We start from the raw sequence: 17076 nt of genomic DNA on the forward strand, positions 1-17076 counted from the left end.
AAAGGACTCTCCTTTTTAGCTTTTAGAAAGTGTAGGCTTTTCAAAATTTAAAATTTGAGAAAGTGTACATAATTGATCCATTACTTAAAAATTTAAACTTCTAGATAATATTGAATAAAACTTAAGTTGGTTTTAAGTTAAAATATTAATTCGTATTAAGTCATTAAGTGGACTTATTAAAATTATTTTTAATTTTAAATTATAATATTAAGTTACTTTAAAAAACATACTTAATATGTGTAGATTTGTATTTTTCGTATAATTTTCATTTTAGACTAGTTTTTATGTAAAAAAATTGATTTTTTGATAAGTTAGAGTCAAATGCTTATTTTGTTTATTTTTAAAATAAAAAATAAATTGTCATTTATTTTTTTTTATTTTTAAAAAGAAAAGAAAAATAAAATAAGAAATAAAAACAACTTTTTTTTTTAAATATATATATATATATATTTGCCAAAACCAATTTCAAATATGGGGTCAAGTTATTTATTCAGAAGGTAATATTGGATAACACCTCTATAAACCTTAAAAAAATTCTATTAAACAAGTAAAAAAGAATTTAGATAATTAATTAATTAATCATAAATACAAATAAAATAAATCTGCACAAGTCAAGGTGAAAATCACATTGCAAAAATATACAAAATAATAGTAAGAGAAAAGTGCAAGCTGATTTCTTTAAGTTAATTGGATGAAAAGTTTAATTATTTCAAAGATTAAACGTATTTTCAACAAATTTCAAAAACAGTTTATTTGAAGAAAAAAAAGAGTTTCAATTTATTTTCAACAAGTGATTTCATTTAATTTTATTTATATTCAATTTTTATTTTTAAAAAGGTTATTTACACCTGTTAAAATAATTTATTAAAAAAAATATTTAAAAAATGAATTAAAATTTTATTTACAAGGAAATGATTTTTATTTTCTTTGTTACCAAATGAATAAATTTTTACAATTTTATTTAGGAATGGATTAAAATTTAATTTAATTTTATTAATAAAAATATATTTTAATAGGAAAATGAATTTTTACAAAAATGCTTCAATCCTTTTTTATTTACCAAAAATAATTTATTACTTGATTCTATATATATATAAAAGATTTATTAAAAAAAATTATCCTTGTTTGATTTAAGGAAAAGCTTTTCAATTTTAGTAGGACTAAAAAAAAAGGATCTTTGATTCTATAAAAAGAGATTTCTACCGTATTACTTTTTTTAAAGGTTTCAAATTTATTAAAAAAACGTTAGGAAAGAATTTTATCCATATTTGTAAAAGAAATATTTTCATAAATTCACTCACAAAAAGTATTTCAATTTGACTTTTGTTTTCTTTAAAAAAAAATGAAATATGCATTTTTACAATTTTATTTAATAGGAAAGAATTTTTGTTTACTTTTATTATTAAAAAAAGAAGATGCTTATCTTTCACAATTTTATCAAAGGATAGGGAATTTTTCTTGACTTTTATTAAAAATTATTTTTTATTTACAAGTTTATCTAAATTTTTTGATTTACTTTTATTTTTCTTTACAAGTTTATCTAAAAGGAATTTTGACTTAGATTTAAATAAATAAATAAAACCATATACATTTCAAAAGAACATTTCAATTAAAATTTTATTTAAAAAAAATATGATTTTGCAATTTTTACAAAGGAAAGATATTTTTACATATTCATTTAGCAAAAGATATTTCAATTCAAATTTATTTTTAAAAAGGAATTTTACAGAAAAAGTAAAATTCTTATAGATTTATCTAACAAAATAACTTTCCTACAAACTTTTTTACAACTTTCATTCAACAAAAAAGAATTTTTCCTATTTTAAAATAAGATTTCAACAATTTTATCCAAAAACAAATTTACTTAACTCTATTAAAAAACACTTCTACATTTTATTTATATATATAAAAAAATCATTCTAATCCTAATTTTATTTAAGAAAAATGATCTTTAAAATTTTATTTAGAACAAAAATCTTTACAAATTTGATGAAAAGGACTTTTACAAATTTGGGGTTTTTATAAATTATTTAAATAAATTATTTTCCTAATGTTTTCTAAGAAAAATCCCAAATCAATTTTCATTTCACCCAAGTTGATTCTATTTGATTTCTTTAGGAAGTTTATGGAAAAAGACCTTACTTTTACTTGATTTTTATTAGGAAAGATTTGTTAAAAAGGATTTTATTTTTATTTTGTTTAAGAAAAAGAAAGTTTTTCAATTTTACGTGTAACCATCTTTGCAATTTATTTTAAAAAATAGTGATTTCAATTTTATTAAAAAAAAAAATCAAATTTGTTATCAAGTTTATTTAAAAAAAAAACATCAGAGAATATTTTATTTAAATTTTATTTAAGTTTATTTTAAAGATGATTTCCCTATTTTATCTAAAATTTTATATTTTTATTAAAAAAAATATTTCCCAAAAATGTTTTCCAATTTTATTTTGAACAAAATAGAGAATAAAAAGAAAGTTTTTTATTTATGTATACAAAAAGATTTTAAGTAATTAAAGAAATAAAAACCTCAGTTTTTTATTCTAAAAACAAAATTTTAATTTTATTCACAAAAATATTTTTTTTTTAAAGTTTAGTTTTGTTATTATTTAAAAAAAATGTTTCAAATTTATTTTTGAGAGAAAGAAATTTATTTATTTTTCACAAAAAAAAAAAAGAAAGAGAAAAAAACAAATATATTTTTTTAGGAAAAGAAAAATCTGATTTATTTTTAAGGAAAAAAATTGGATTTATTTTTGAGGAGAAAAAAAGGGGAAAAAAGAAGAAGAAGAAGGATTTTGGATTTAGTTTTGGAAGAAAGGTTTAAAGAAGGGATTCAAATTTTATTTTATTTTTTTAAGAGAAAAAAAAAGAAGTTAGGTTTCAACAAAAAGGGAAAAAAAAGCTTTTCAAGATTCATATACTAAAAAATGGGTTTTTATAGACTATTAATATACATAAGAAAAAAAAAATCAGCTCTCTAAAAAGATTCAGATTCTATTTTATTTACATAACAAAATAAAATAAAAAAAATAAACTCAAACTACACAATATATACAACAAATAAACTGAAAGAATAAAATTAACTAAAATTATGCAAAATATAAACTAGAAGTGTATGATAAAATTTAAGTATAAAAAATATATAGTAAAACCTAAATCTTTGAAATATGATACAAATATACACAATTGGGGATTAAGTACAAACAAATAAAATCAAAGTTCAAAGCAATGAGACCTAAAAGTATAAGTGTGACATAATCCGATTGCTCCTATATTTTATTTTGATATATATCAAATAGGTACTGTGGCAGACCCTATCTTGCATATGACTTAATAAATAGGGGTAGCGACTATCATATTATTTCATGTTAAGTTACCTTTTAACTGATATCTTATCAATATATTTATTTAGAGGATGTTCGATAAATCGGTTTATTGGCTTAATATAACTTAATTAAGTGATTAAACATATTAAGTATGCAACAAAGTAATCAAAAGTTAAAATTAACATGGGTAGATCAATTTAATGATTTGATATATGTTAATAACTTGAGAATAGTTTAATTTAAAATAAACTTAAACCACTTAATAATAAATATTATCATGAATCCGCATTTTTCATATGTGTCCCACTCGATAATGTGACTTCTTTTTTATTTGTGATTTTTTTTTTTTGAAAATTTGGAGTCACTACTTATTTTTGTTTTATTTTTTAAAGGAAAAAAAAACCCTAAATGTGACTCCTAGAAAGGAAAAGCAAATTTGTGAAAATTGAGTCGAATCCAAGGGTCAAGTATCCTATCAGGAAGGTACAATGATAAACCGTAGTATTCCTCTAAGCCCTAAAATCAAGTCTTTACTAATAAAGCTAAGGTAAGTGTGACAATTAATCGACTAATCAATGGATACCGGGAAGTGAGAATCATGACAATAAAGAATGAACAAGGAAGATAGGTTTGAGGTGTACCTTAGCAGCGAGTTGAGTGCTATTATGAGAGACAAGGTTAGTACAAAATGATAAGTGTAAAATATTTCACATGCATCACAAAACAAATCAAAATTGAGCATACACTTCACTCAGTAATTTTCAAAGAAAATATCTTGGATGTTGGGCTCCCACTAAGGCCTAATTTATTTTTGCATGAATTAATTTTATAAATTTCATTATTTTTGGAACCATAAAATTAATTCATGCTTAGTATTAAAAACCAAAGAAAATAAAAAAAATACATGCCTAAACCAAATATGGCAACAAGTTTATTAAAAAAAGGATTTTAGAGACCTGAAAAAGTCCAAGGATGAATTTGTACGGCAAAAAGGTTTTGAAAACCTAATTTAAAAAGTGTAAATTCACATAAATAAAAGAGGAGCATCAGGAGGATGATGGTGACAGATTGTAGGGTGTTTCAATGAATACCAATTTAGCCAGGAGTTCACTTTCCAGAAACTGCACTATCTCTGCTTGTTTCCTCAACTCTTCTAGATATTCCTGTGTTTGAGCCCAAGTTGTTGTTACTAACTGTAACTCTGCTTCTTTTCATATAGGACGGCAGAGTTCTATTTCTCTGTTTCAATGGCAACCAGCTTTGAACGAATAATAGCTTCATTGAGCTCTGAGACATGCTTTAGAAGCTCAGCTGTCTTGCTTCTTCCCATAGTCTTAACTGATACAAGAGATACTAGGACAACGGCTAATGCATTGCTGGGTTCAGGGATTGAGCTTGCTGGTGTGATCGAAGTTGTAGTGCTGCCATTATCTCTGGTTCCAGTTTGAGAGTGTTGAATTGTATCTCCCCCAAAAATTCTGCTGGCAGACTAATCACGTTCCCAAGAATTTCACCAAGGACGAGTATATTTTTTAATGACACGAGGAACGAATTCTCTTTTGGCAGGCAACAGGATTTGCATTGATGAAATGGCATGACCCACTTCAACCCGGCGTCTGAAGATGAAAGGCTCCAGAAATTTCAACATTAGAAGGTAGGCCCAGATTTATATCGAGTGGAGGTGGGTCAGAAATAACTTGCCCAGCTGTACAGACAGTCATTTCGTTCAGACGACATGCAGAGATATAGACCAAATCACCTTCAGATATTAATGGAATTCATAGAGCCGGAGAATGAGAAGCAGCATTGGCATCTTGGGTGATGACAGTGACAACCCAGCACTTGCTATCAGAAGACTGCTGAAACTGAGCTGGACTATAAGAACCTTACCAATCAGATTCACTGAATTGTGCACCTTGGCCTGCCAGTGTGGACATGTCCTGGAGTTGCATAAACTTCTCCACCTGTTGCTCAAAGAAAAATAGCCCATACCAGTGCCTACTGACTTTTTCCATCAATGTTTGATCCAGAAATGAACACATTTCCTGCATACTTGTGGCCTCCGATGAGTAGACTGGTTGCAAGTGATCAACTTGAGGCAATCGCCTTTTCTTATTATATGCTGAAAAATCCATTGGTCCAATTTTCTGAGCAAGACTTCTAAGAAAAGCGGGGTTCTGAATTGCCTTTTCATTCTTTCTGGATCTCCCTGAACTTGCCTTGTTCCATGAATCATACTGTTCTATGCAGCACTAGCAGTCATTGGTATTATTTCCAGTTGTGCATGGTGTCATCACCAGAACAGTGCTCATCAGAAATGGTACCAGCAAGGTCATCGAGGTCTTTAAGCAACTTGTCGATTCTGATCATATTCCAAGGGTTTCTGTTTCACATTTCCAATAGCTGATTTCGCAAGCACAGTTCCTTTACCATTTGAAATCAGCATCTCATTTGACTTCTTGGTTGATGGTAGCATCTGTGCTGGTAAACTAGTGGAGATTATAGGTGTTTGAAGCAAGATCTTAGGCCATACTCATTCGCTCCATTCCCTTATTCAGTTGTCATTTGGAAACCCCCACACTAGCGGAAACAGGGGCGTGAAGGTATAGTCACCAGTAAGTCCAGACTCATCAGACTCCTCCACATGAGCATGCTGCCTGCCTCGGGCTTAAATCAGCTTCGTAACAAGAACTGAGGAACTTGAGTGGTCCTAACACATCCAGTCCTTCCACAAATAATAACAGCTGTGTGCATACTGGTTTGAGAATGGCTTCAGCAAAGTGCCAGAAATTCTATCCTCTTGCAACCTTAATCAGAGGGATTTGTGTTCTGTAAGTACAGACCATGAGTTATGTAGCCAGGTGAGCCAACATTCCGAGGAAGACAGGAGGAGGTGAGAACATGTGGTCGAATCCGAGGGTGAGAACCCATCTCCAAGTGAAGAACCCCAAGGCTAGATCATCTTTAGGAATTTTTGAAAATGGAAATTTGAAGTCTCTCCTTGATCTATGGCAGTACCTAAAGCCATTAAACCTGCAACACTGAACACCTCCCCAACTTTCAATATCTTTATCAGGATCTGCCACAGTAGATCATGGAGAAGCCCCCTGATCGGATACATCGACAGGATGAGCAATATTTCTGATCTGATCCAAATTTTTAAATCATGAGACAATCCTCCACTGTTTCAGTTAGGTTCTTCACAGTATCACCATAAAACTGATCACCAAGTTGAGCAGCCAGAACAAGTGCAGATCCCAATGTGTTAATGGGCTTTCCTCAGTTGGGATATCGAGGGCAAGCTGCAATCTCTTCTTCATTGTATGTGCCTTGTCACTCTTGGCTAACTCCATGCCCAACATAATGCCAGTTTCAGTTTGAACAAAACACATCTTGTATAAGGTTCTCTTCCCATTCTCTTATTTTTCAGAGTAATAATAAATGGTTCCTTTGCTGGTTGCAACTGCCATCTGAGTTTGTAAAGGACTGTCCAGATCATGAGACATGGTAAGGAAAAGTGGCAGATGTCAATGCCGGAGGTAGAGGCAGAAGTGGTAGCAGCAGCAAAGAGCTTCTCTCTCCTGAATTCAGCTCCGTCAATTGAAACAGTAATGCCCTCTTCTGATCAGGTGGTGCATTTGCTAGGGCAGTAGCCATGTGTTGAATTATTTGTTCTTTGAGTTCAGGATCATTTGGGCCAACTGATCGGCAGGGAATTTCTTCTGAGATGTCCACTTCCAGCCATATCACAATTTTCAATTCCAGCTTTCTCAAGATCACCAAAACTTTTTCATTGTTTGTCTGCTCCTTTCTAGATTTATCTACTCTTACAAATTCACAAAACTCTGTTGCTTCTTTCCATTTTTTTCAGTTTTGGATCATTCTGGAACCAGTTGAAAGGAAATGAGTCACGTCTGCATGAGCCCCATGGCTTGTCAGCTCTGTTCTCACTTGCTCCAAAACAATCCAGCCTTGAGCTTGACTTGTCTGCTTGGTTGTGACTATGATTTGCGACCAGCAGTTCTTGATTTTGAGCTGAGATTCCAGTTCCCTTTTCCATTGGAATATCATCATCAACCCACTTAGGTCTTTCTGCTCTGGAAGCTCCCTTGGAATTCTGCATAGTCTGGCATCCAAGTGAACTTTAAAGCCAGTGAGAGTGAGTTCCAGAAGTAGATCCTTACTGCGACTCTCACAATTTCAATTGGAGAGATAAGCCACTCATATCAAAGTTCTCAAGTTAAGGCCTTTTAAACAAACTTCAGGTTTCAATGTCCACATCATTTCTTTCACAACGAGAAGCCCCTAACTGAAAGATTTGGTGTAGCTTCCATTCCATCTCCATGCCAGAAAAGCTCCTGCAGCTTCCAGGTGGTGGGCAAGACTCAATCACATCTGGGTACAATACTCCTTGGGCCAAGTAAACAGCTTTCTGCTGCAAATCTTTGACCAAGTGAGCATTAGCTAATATGGTCTCCAAGCCACTAGCATTCAGGAGAGTGGCAAAGGGCTGAGCCATCTCTTCCAATCATCTTTACCATATTCCAAGTTACAAAAATGAGAGGTCATGCGGTTGAAGGAGGCCATCAGAATCCTCATCAAGCTCACTCATATCAATTTAGGCCTGTGTAAATGAAATTGTGCACATCACATAAAGGTAAAAGGGCATTGTTCTGGAACCACCATAACCACCACCAGAATGCAGACTCAGTGAGTTAACATTAGCTTCACTGTGCTCAAACTTCATCATGCTCATCTCCACTTCCAGCCGCAACTTGTAGAAGAACTCGCACTGGCAATGGTCCATTATCTGATGCCTAAAGAACCCCACGATTCTTTCAACGATCTTCTCCTTACAAGGTTGTTTTGGCATGTCATTATGCATTCTATTTTCAATAACTGGAAGACTACTCTTCAGCCAGGTTGCTGATGAGGGAGTTTGATCATCCATTGATATGATCTGGAATGAGAAAATCAGAGATGAGAGAAGGATCTCAGTCACTCCTAGTGCAGTTTCCACCTAGAATCTGTAGAGCACTTGGCCTGAAGCTGAATGGGGATCCATATTCATCAAATAGATGCATCAAATTGCCAGATTATCTACGAAAATCACCAAATACTTTAACAGGAGCTTTCAACTGGAGAACTGTTGGCTCAGAACAGAAGGTTGGAATGCAAAATCATTTTCCTCTTGATCATCCAATGAAGATGGAACCACAATTGAAGTGAAGGGTGGAATCTGGATATTGCTCTTATCCTCCACATCTAGACCTTCAATTGACGTATTCTGATTTCCGAGGTTTCTTCTTGCCAAATCCTTTTGTAGAGTGCTTTCCTTCGGGAGGTTTATCCGTATACATGGCCTTCCTTCTCTCGAAAGCAAAACTGCTCCAGCTGTCAGCAGCCAAACAGAAATGGAGAAACCTGTTTTGGCATTCTTAGCACAGCACTCAACCATCCCAGTTATGTTTTTCACTCGGTCTAGCCTTGCCATGGAAAAGACTATGGGCTTTAACCGATCATTCAACATATCAATGTGTTCTTCCTTCTGCTCAAGATCACACAAGAACTCTTCAGTGGAACCATGCAGGGAAACAATCTATCTTCAAATTCCCATTATATAACTTCCACACCTTCACAGCATCATCACAGCCACCAGAAACCAACCTCTGAACAGGATCCAACAGACGTGATCCAACAAGAGCACCAGATTACAGATGACAGCAGGATATAGCTCTTCTAATCTTTTTCAGAAAATATAAAAGAGATCCACCATCCATGCACTCTAAGATGAAAGAAGAAGGCACCATTATCATAGGAAGACTTGAAACACACTACAGCTTATGGGCATTGTGATGACAGCACTGGAACAACTTGTCTTCGTTCAAAAGTATGAAGTAATTCAGCCCTTTGCCATTTTCCAGGAGGATGGCAAAAAGTGGAGTAACACAGCATCAATAGCGGTCAAAATGGCACAACTGACCAAGTCCACCCCAAACCAGAATCTCCCAACAAACACTCTCTGGAACCAGTAACACCCTTCTCTGATACACCTATCTTTCACCCTTTTGCCATGCTTTGGATGCACAGCCTTGTCAAGAACAGCATCTAGACCCTTGATATCAGCATCACCTGCCAGATTCTTGAGTTCCTCAATAGAAGCAAGAGCTGTATCTTTGACCTGGTTCATAGGAAATGCATCTCCTAATGTCATTTCTTTCTAGGTCTGAACTTTTGTTAAGGCATCACTGACTGCTCGTTCTTCATAGTAGAGCAATGACTGCCACTACCACTGATAGCACCCCACCAGCCATATCACTAACAATCATCCCTTCACACAGTCTCCCAAACTCATCTCCCAGAAACAGAGAGTAGAACAAAAGGTGTGGTTAACAAAAAAACAAAACAGGCCCTTTAAACCAAGCACCATTTCATCAATAATCCATGTGCTTAAAGGGCAGCTGGACAGAAACCAAGACCAAATTTAAAAGAAGAGAATGGAAATATGAGATCACCAAGGCATAATATGAAGCTAAAACAGAATCAGATTATTTTTGAGCCAAAACCAACGAAATCAAGCTAAATCAACTATAACTCATCTATGAACAACTCAGAAATCCAATAAAAACAAGTAATCCCCAGATATAGCAAGAAAAGAGAAAGAAATCATATGACAATGAAAAAGAACAGAGGAGCCATGGCAGTCATACCTGAGGGTGCTCCTTTCCAGCAATGTTGGTTCAGCTGTAAGCAAGTCCTCTCTTCCTCCAGCTTGAGCAAGACCCACCAGCTCCTCTTCTCCTTTTTTGGCCTCTTTCCTCCCTAAAACCTCTCTCAAACTTCCCAATCTATGGGATCCTAAAAAACTCACCAGAAAATCAGAATGCCCGCTGCCAGTTCCCCTCTTTCACTTCTCTGTTCTCTTTTTCTAGCTCTCAAACCCACCAAAAGGAGCCAGCCCACTCAAAAAGGATATCCATTCACCAGCTAACTTTCATCTCTTTTATATAAGATTAAAGAATTTGAAAATACATAAACTTCTAACTATTTTTAATTATATTTAAATTTTATTTTGTTTTTTTGTATTTTCGACAATGAAACCAACCCAGGAAAACCATGGTCCTTAGCATTTCCTTCTTTTTTTTTTAGAATTTTTTGGAACCAAATATAGCCTAAAAGCCTAAAACATTAAGGTGATATTTGTTTTTTGGAAAAATAGAAAAAACCAAAATATTTTGTTTTTTCTATTCAACTAAAAGTCATTTGTTGATATTAACCAATATAACTAAATTGAACTTATTGATAACAAATTTACTTTAGTTATGTTAGTTGATATCAACATATCATTTTTAAGTAAATAGAAAAAGTCAAATATTTTGGTTTTTTCTATTCAGTCAAAAAACAAACACCGCCTAAGACTATATTTGATTTTTGAAACATTTGATAGAAAATGTGAGAGAAAGTAAAAGGAAAAGAAAATAAAAACTAGATTTAAGTTTAAATTATTTTTTTCATAGTATTTTCGCTGGTAAACATAACATAAAACTATCTTTGTTTTAGAACCAATGTTCATTCAAACAATAACAAGCATTCCCATCAATTCACTATACTTTGTAGGTTGCCTGCTCATTAAACATCTCATCTCATATTGTTCCAACCCATATTATCACAACTCCTTGAGCTTTGAGCACAATCAGAAATAAACTACGTAAATCTTCACAAAGGAAATTAGGAAATATAGCCTGGATGTGAAGAGAGGAAAGAGTCGAAGAGTCCTGGTGAAGATGATAACTGTGCACCAGTTAGAAAACCACATTAACCCCCAGATACCATAGTTGAAATCCTAAGTCGAATAGCAGTATAGTCTTTGATGAGGGTAAGATGTGTATGCAAGCAATGGACTAATATAATTCAAAACCGCTATTTCATCCAAAAGCATATAAGTTGCCCGCTTTAATAGTTATGATATATATATATATATATATATATATATATATATATATATATATATATATATATATATATATATAACAACAATTAGCGAGGTTCATATGCTTTTCGATGCAATAACGGTCTAAAATTAAATCATTCCATTGCTTGCACACACACCACATCCTCAGCAAATGCTTTACTGGCATCCGTCTCAGGATCTTAACGATGATGCCTTGGGGTAAGAGTGGTTCTCCAACGGGAACACAGTTGTCATCATTACCAGGGATCTTCAACTTCCTCCTTTCTTCACATTTAGCGGGCATATTTCCTAATTTTCTCTGTGAAGATTTATAATTTATGATTGTGCTCAAAGCTCAAGGAATCGTGACAATCTAAGTTGGAACAACATGAAATCAAATGTTTGATGAGCAGGCAACTTGCAAAGTGTAGTAAGTTGATGGGCATGCAAAGGAACATTGGTTCTAAAACAAAGATAATTTTAAGTTCTGTTTAGTTTGGGAAAATACTAAGAAAAAAATATATTAAACAAACTTATTTTTTAAAATAAATGAAATACTTTTAAAGTAGCGTGTTAAATCTATTTTTTAATTTTTTTTGTTTTTGTTTTTTCCTTTTCTTCTACTTTCCCTTATATTTTCTATCAAAACTTTCAAAAATCAAACATAATCTTAATGTTTTGCACTTCTAAACCATATTTAATTCTTGAAAAAAACTAAGAACAAAAAAAAAAAATGCAAAAGACAATAATTTTTTCATGTTTTGTTTCATTGCAAAAAAAAAAAAAAAAAAAATCAAATATAATTAAAAAAATTAGTTAAAAATTTACATATTTTCATATTAAAGATAGGCAAAATGCAATTGTTTAACATATAAAAATAATTTAATGACTTTAATTTTTTTTTTATTCTTTTTCATTTTTTCTTTTCCTTCTACTTTTCTTTCTCTTACATTTTTCCTTCAAATCTTTCAAGAATCAAACACACTTCTAGGGTGTTAAAGAATTTGAGGAGGATGCAAATTTCATTGAATTTATTACATATAAGAGAAGTAAAAAATTAAACAGCATGAACCAGTGAATAAAACAAATAGCACTGAAAGGTGAAACAAAATAAAATCAAGAATCTGCAAAGAAGAAAATAGATTTAAAGTTCAAATACCATTCCACTACTAAAATTCTTTTTTTTTTTTTTTTTTCTGGGACTTTTGACCCCGTGTGGATCAAAATTTTCGAGAAAAGATTTTAGTTTTCAAGAAAAGATCCTAGTTTCTCTTTTTCTTGCAAGATTGTATTAAAAAGATCAACAATGTCAAGATTAATTGCTTTCCAATTTCTATTTTCTTTCTCTGATATTTTTCCCCAAGAACCAACCACACTTCTAGGCTTTTAAAGAATTTGAGTACGATGACAATTTCATTGAGTTTATTAGAGACAAGGAGAAGTAAAAGATTAAACAGCACGAACCAATGAATAACACAAATAACACTAAAAGGAGAAACAAGATAAAATCGAGCATCTGCAAGAAGAAATTTAGGAAACTAACCCCAAATCTCTACCAAAGAATAATGTGCTGAGGAGAATATGCTCCTGCCTGTTCATTTGGTTGCTGAGAAATGGGGAGAAGGAAAATTAGTTTAAAGCTCAAACACCATTCCACTATGGAAGTTGTTATAGGCTCGTAACAAATGCAATCTCTTCTAAAACATTTTCCTTTCTTTATCGGGGATTTTGTCCGAGTTTGGATCAAAATTTTCAAGAAAATATCTTAGTTTCTCTTTTTCTTGCTAGAAAATATCTTTATCAAGAAAAGATCTTACTTTCCAATTTCCTGCATTCTTTTCTCATCCGATCCCCGAGAAAAACAGAAAATGAAAGCCAGAAAAGAAATCGAAGAAGGTGAAAGAGAATAGAGAGAGAGAGAGAGAGAGGGAGGGAGCGGGAGAGAGAGATAGCGGGAGAAGAATCCATACGTGGATGCCAGAGGAGAGAACAGCACGCAAAGCAGTCCCAGAGAATCTGACACTTTGGGTTCTGGGCTGTAAACGATGAAGAAATATTCAAATATATACCAAGTCCAGCTTTGCAACGGCCCGAGTCTCAAGTATCCCTTTTCATTTATGTTCAACCTTTAAAGTAAATTTCTCATAAGGAAATTTTGAAAATGTGTAGGTAACAAATGAACTTAGATGGACAGACAAATGTGCTTGAATTTACTATACTGATTTTATTGTTTTCTGTTTAAAAATTATAGTTAAAAAATATTTTTATTTAAAAGTATTTTTGTTAAAAATAAAAATATATTTTGGCACTTTTCTAGTTCCAATTATTCTATCACATAAATAAATTATATTAGAAATTGTAAAACTCTTATTTGAAAAAGCAGTGCATGACGGACATTTATTAATTAAAAATTGAATCCCGAGACTATTATATAAAACGGTATTTGACAAAATATAATGTTTATTACTTAATAATTTAAGTTAATTTTAAATTAAATTATACTTAAATTATTAACTTATATTACTTCATTAAATTGATTTACCAATGTCAATTTAAACTTTAAATTACAATAATAAATTATTTTGTTACATGCTTAATTAAGTTATATTAAATCAATAAGTTTACTCTTCGAACATCCACTAAAGAAATTACTTAATAAGATATCAATCAAATGGTAGCTTGATATGATATAATATGATAGTCACTGCACATATTTATTAAATCACGTGCAAGCTCGAGAAGTTTAACCATGGATTAAAGTATGAGTATAGGGTCTTGTCACAATACCCATTTGATATATACCAAAATAAAATGTGGAAACAATCAAATTGTGTCACACGACTCATACATATATTTTAGGTCATGTTGTCTTGTACTTTGATTTAATTTATTTATACTTGTTCTAATTATTTTTACCTTAGTCTTGTCTATTTATATCATATTCCAATTATTTGAATTTTACTATATATTTTTAATACCTAGATTTTATCATACGCTTTTAATGACTTGAATTGTATTATTGATGGGTACCGATGCCCTAGAATTTCCCATGGATGTAACAAAATTTTAACATGACAAGTCGATCCAATGGGCTTTCTCTTAAATGTTCAATGAACATGGCTTCTTGCATTGGCAATTGGTTTATTAATTTTTTTGCTCGGGGTCTAATTAACTAAGGTGGTGTTTGTTTTTTTATTTTTTCATGACTTATTATAAACTTTTTACTAAATAGAAAAAGCCAAAATATGTGGCTTTTTCTAAATAGAAAAAATAACACAATGGTTTTTTTTACTTTTTAATACTTAATAGAAATAAAATACTACAAAAACAAACAACTTAATATTTAATACTATTAAGTATTAAGGTTTTATTTAGAATTAAATAGAAAAATAAACACCACCTTATTTTTAATGCGGCTCATTTCATCTATTGTAACTATATAACTTTTTCTCTACCCACAACTTAAATAAGCATGTCATTGGCATGGTGGATGCTTGGGAATCTTTCAATGCATCTATCAACAAGTTAACATAAAAGAACAAGGTAGATTTACAACCTATTTGGGGACTCTTCTTAAATTCAATTTTCTAATTTATTTATTTATTTTTAGGAAAAAAAAAGGCTACATTTAAACATTTTTTTTTTTAAAGTTTGTCTTAAAAACAAGTTAATATTTTAAGAACTTTTTCTCTGCATATAAGTGTATAGTATCTTTATGGAAAATAAGGGAGAAATTTACTTTTTTGGATTTAAATTCTCAAATAGAATTTTGTTATTGGAAACAATTTGAAAAACATATGTTTTAATATGACAACGTTTAAAGAGGATTGAATGAGTGTTTTTTAAAGATTGTAATATATGAATTGAAAAATGAAAATTAAGTCTTATTGAAACAATTAAGTAGTGTAGGATATTATGAATAGACAATAGAATCCACACAAGAGACAATTTTACGTGAAAAACCTTTACATCTATCGTAATCTGCAAACAAATATCTTTTATGAAGTCAAACAAACAAATACATTTTATGAGGTTAAACAAACCTCCACACCAGGATTTTACCTTATGAAAGGTGCTTGTGATTTGACTTCATAATTTTATGGGATAAAATGTGAACATACATAAGGGGAGGTCACCACAAATCTCTGTTATAATTAAATTGCTATAAGATATATACATGATAACCTTAGTAAAAAAAAAAAAAAACTAGAGATAAGGTTGTCATGACTTTATAGTATTCCAAGGTGTTGTCTTTTAGGATTAGTTTTAATGTGTTCAATTATTTTTTAGATTAGAATAATTAATTATTTAATAAGGGTTAAAAAAAAACCTAATGTAAATAAATCATAATAAAATATGAATATAAAATAAACTTAATTAAATTAAAAAATAATTTTTAATTTTTAATTCAATTAATCAATAATAAGGATTGCATAGCTAATTTTCAACCTTAGTAGTATGAATGTTTCCTTGGCTTTGTAAGAGATGTATGTCTATTTGACTTCACAATCTCTTAAAACATGACAAGGACGTTATATCAATATTAGGTGATGATTATGATATTGCATATTGGATAGATAAAAAAGTTTATGATGTTCTACATGCATGAAGTCCACTCAATCTTGTTTGTGCATTTTAAAGCCGTGAGAAACTTTGTAAACCTAGAGTGGATAATATTTACATGGTTCTCATGAACTTATTAATCTAACTAATATCATATATTATAATCACCTTTCATGGAAAACATTAGATTAAAATGTGAGAGAAAGTTTCACATTGTGATTGATACCGTATATAATGACTTACTACCTTCCATAAAAATATTGTTCATCTTAAGTTGAATTCTCGTAACTTTAAAACTTGTACAAGGTACCTATATAAACTCGTGAAGTCCTTTTGACCCATCAATCAATTAAAAATTATATTCTTTCTATTTTTTTCTTGTAATAAATTTTGAAACTTCAATTAAAGAATTTTGCGTTTTTTATTTCTTTATGATAAATTCAATAAATGGCATCATATCCACGTATATCTGCATGCAAAAATAAAAAAAATGGGGTGAATTTTGATGTTACCAAACATAATGTAATTATTAAGACAACTAATCATCTAACCTAAATATCATGATAAAAATAATAATTAATTAAAAAAACTGTATACTCACCTAGGTTCATTTTTTTTCAATATGACAATAATTTCCTTTGTTTCAAAATATTTTTATCATTTTTTTACTTATATATTTTTTTTACTTTAATTTTATTTATTTATATTTGTTGATGCACGACTAACAAGGATAGCCCGACTAGCCTTCGAATCCTAGATTGTGATTCAACTTACACAAAGGAATGTTCGGATGAGTTTTTTAGAAAAGTGATAGTATACTTTCCTTATGATCAAAAGCGACTATTTTATTTTACCCTAAGTGTAACGTCTTCGTGTCTTAATAGTGCAGTTGATCGTGCGTTACTATTTTTAGTGTCAATGATTGCTACTTAATAACAATTGTCATGCCTTGATGAGTCAAGACTAATGTTTCAATTTCGTAATGATTGTGTCAATCAAGATACTTGATGTTTATTACAATTAATACTTATCAGATGACGTATTTAACATTGGTTTTGTGTCTGTCTGATACCCTTAAACCAGACGGATAAAGTTACTTGGTCTTGTGCTATCAAGCTATGACCCAAACGACTCTCGATGACGGATATGACAGTCCCACAATGCTTACAATTCATTTATCTTTTTATTGTTTAATGATCTAGATAGGTAATTAAAGTTGGGTATGATACCATATAG

General features: G+C 31.0%; 1 long non-coding RNA gene across 1 annotated transcript; it reads right to left on the bottom strand.

Moving 5' to 3' along the window:
• Positions 1-4004: 4004 nt before the first annotated feature.
• Positions 4005-10583, bottom strand: LOC132254494 (uncharacterized). The gene is made up of 2 exons (XR_009466785.1): positions 10037-10583; positions 4005-9787 (listed from the first exon to the last, which is right to left on the bottom strand). It is a non-coding gene; the product is annotated as an uncharacterized LOC132254494 (long non-coding RNA).
• Between the last annotated feature and the right edge of the window lie 6493 nt (positions 10584-17076).

The sequence above is a fragment of the Vitis vinifera genome, chromosome 10 (assembly GCF_030704535.1).
Source record: "Vitis vinifera cultivar Pinot Noir 40024 chromosome 10, ASM3070453v1".
NCBI lineage: Eukaryota > Viridiplantae > Streptophyta > Magnoliopsida > Vitales > Vitaceae > Vitis > Vitis vinifera.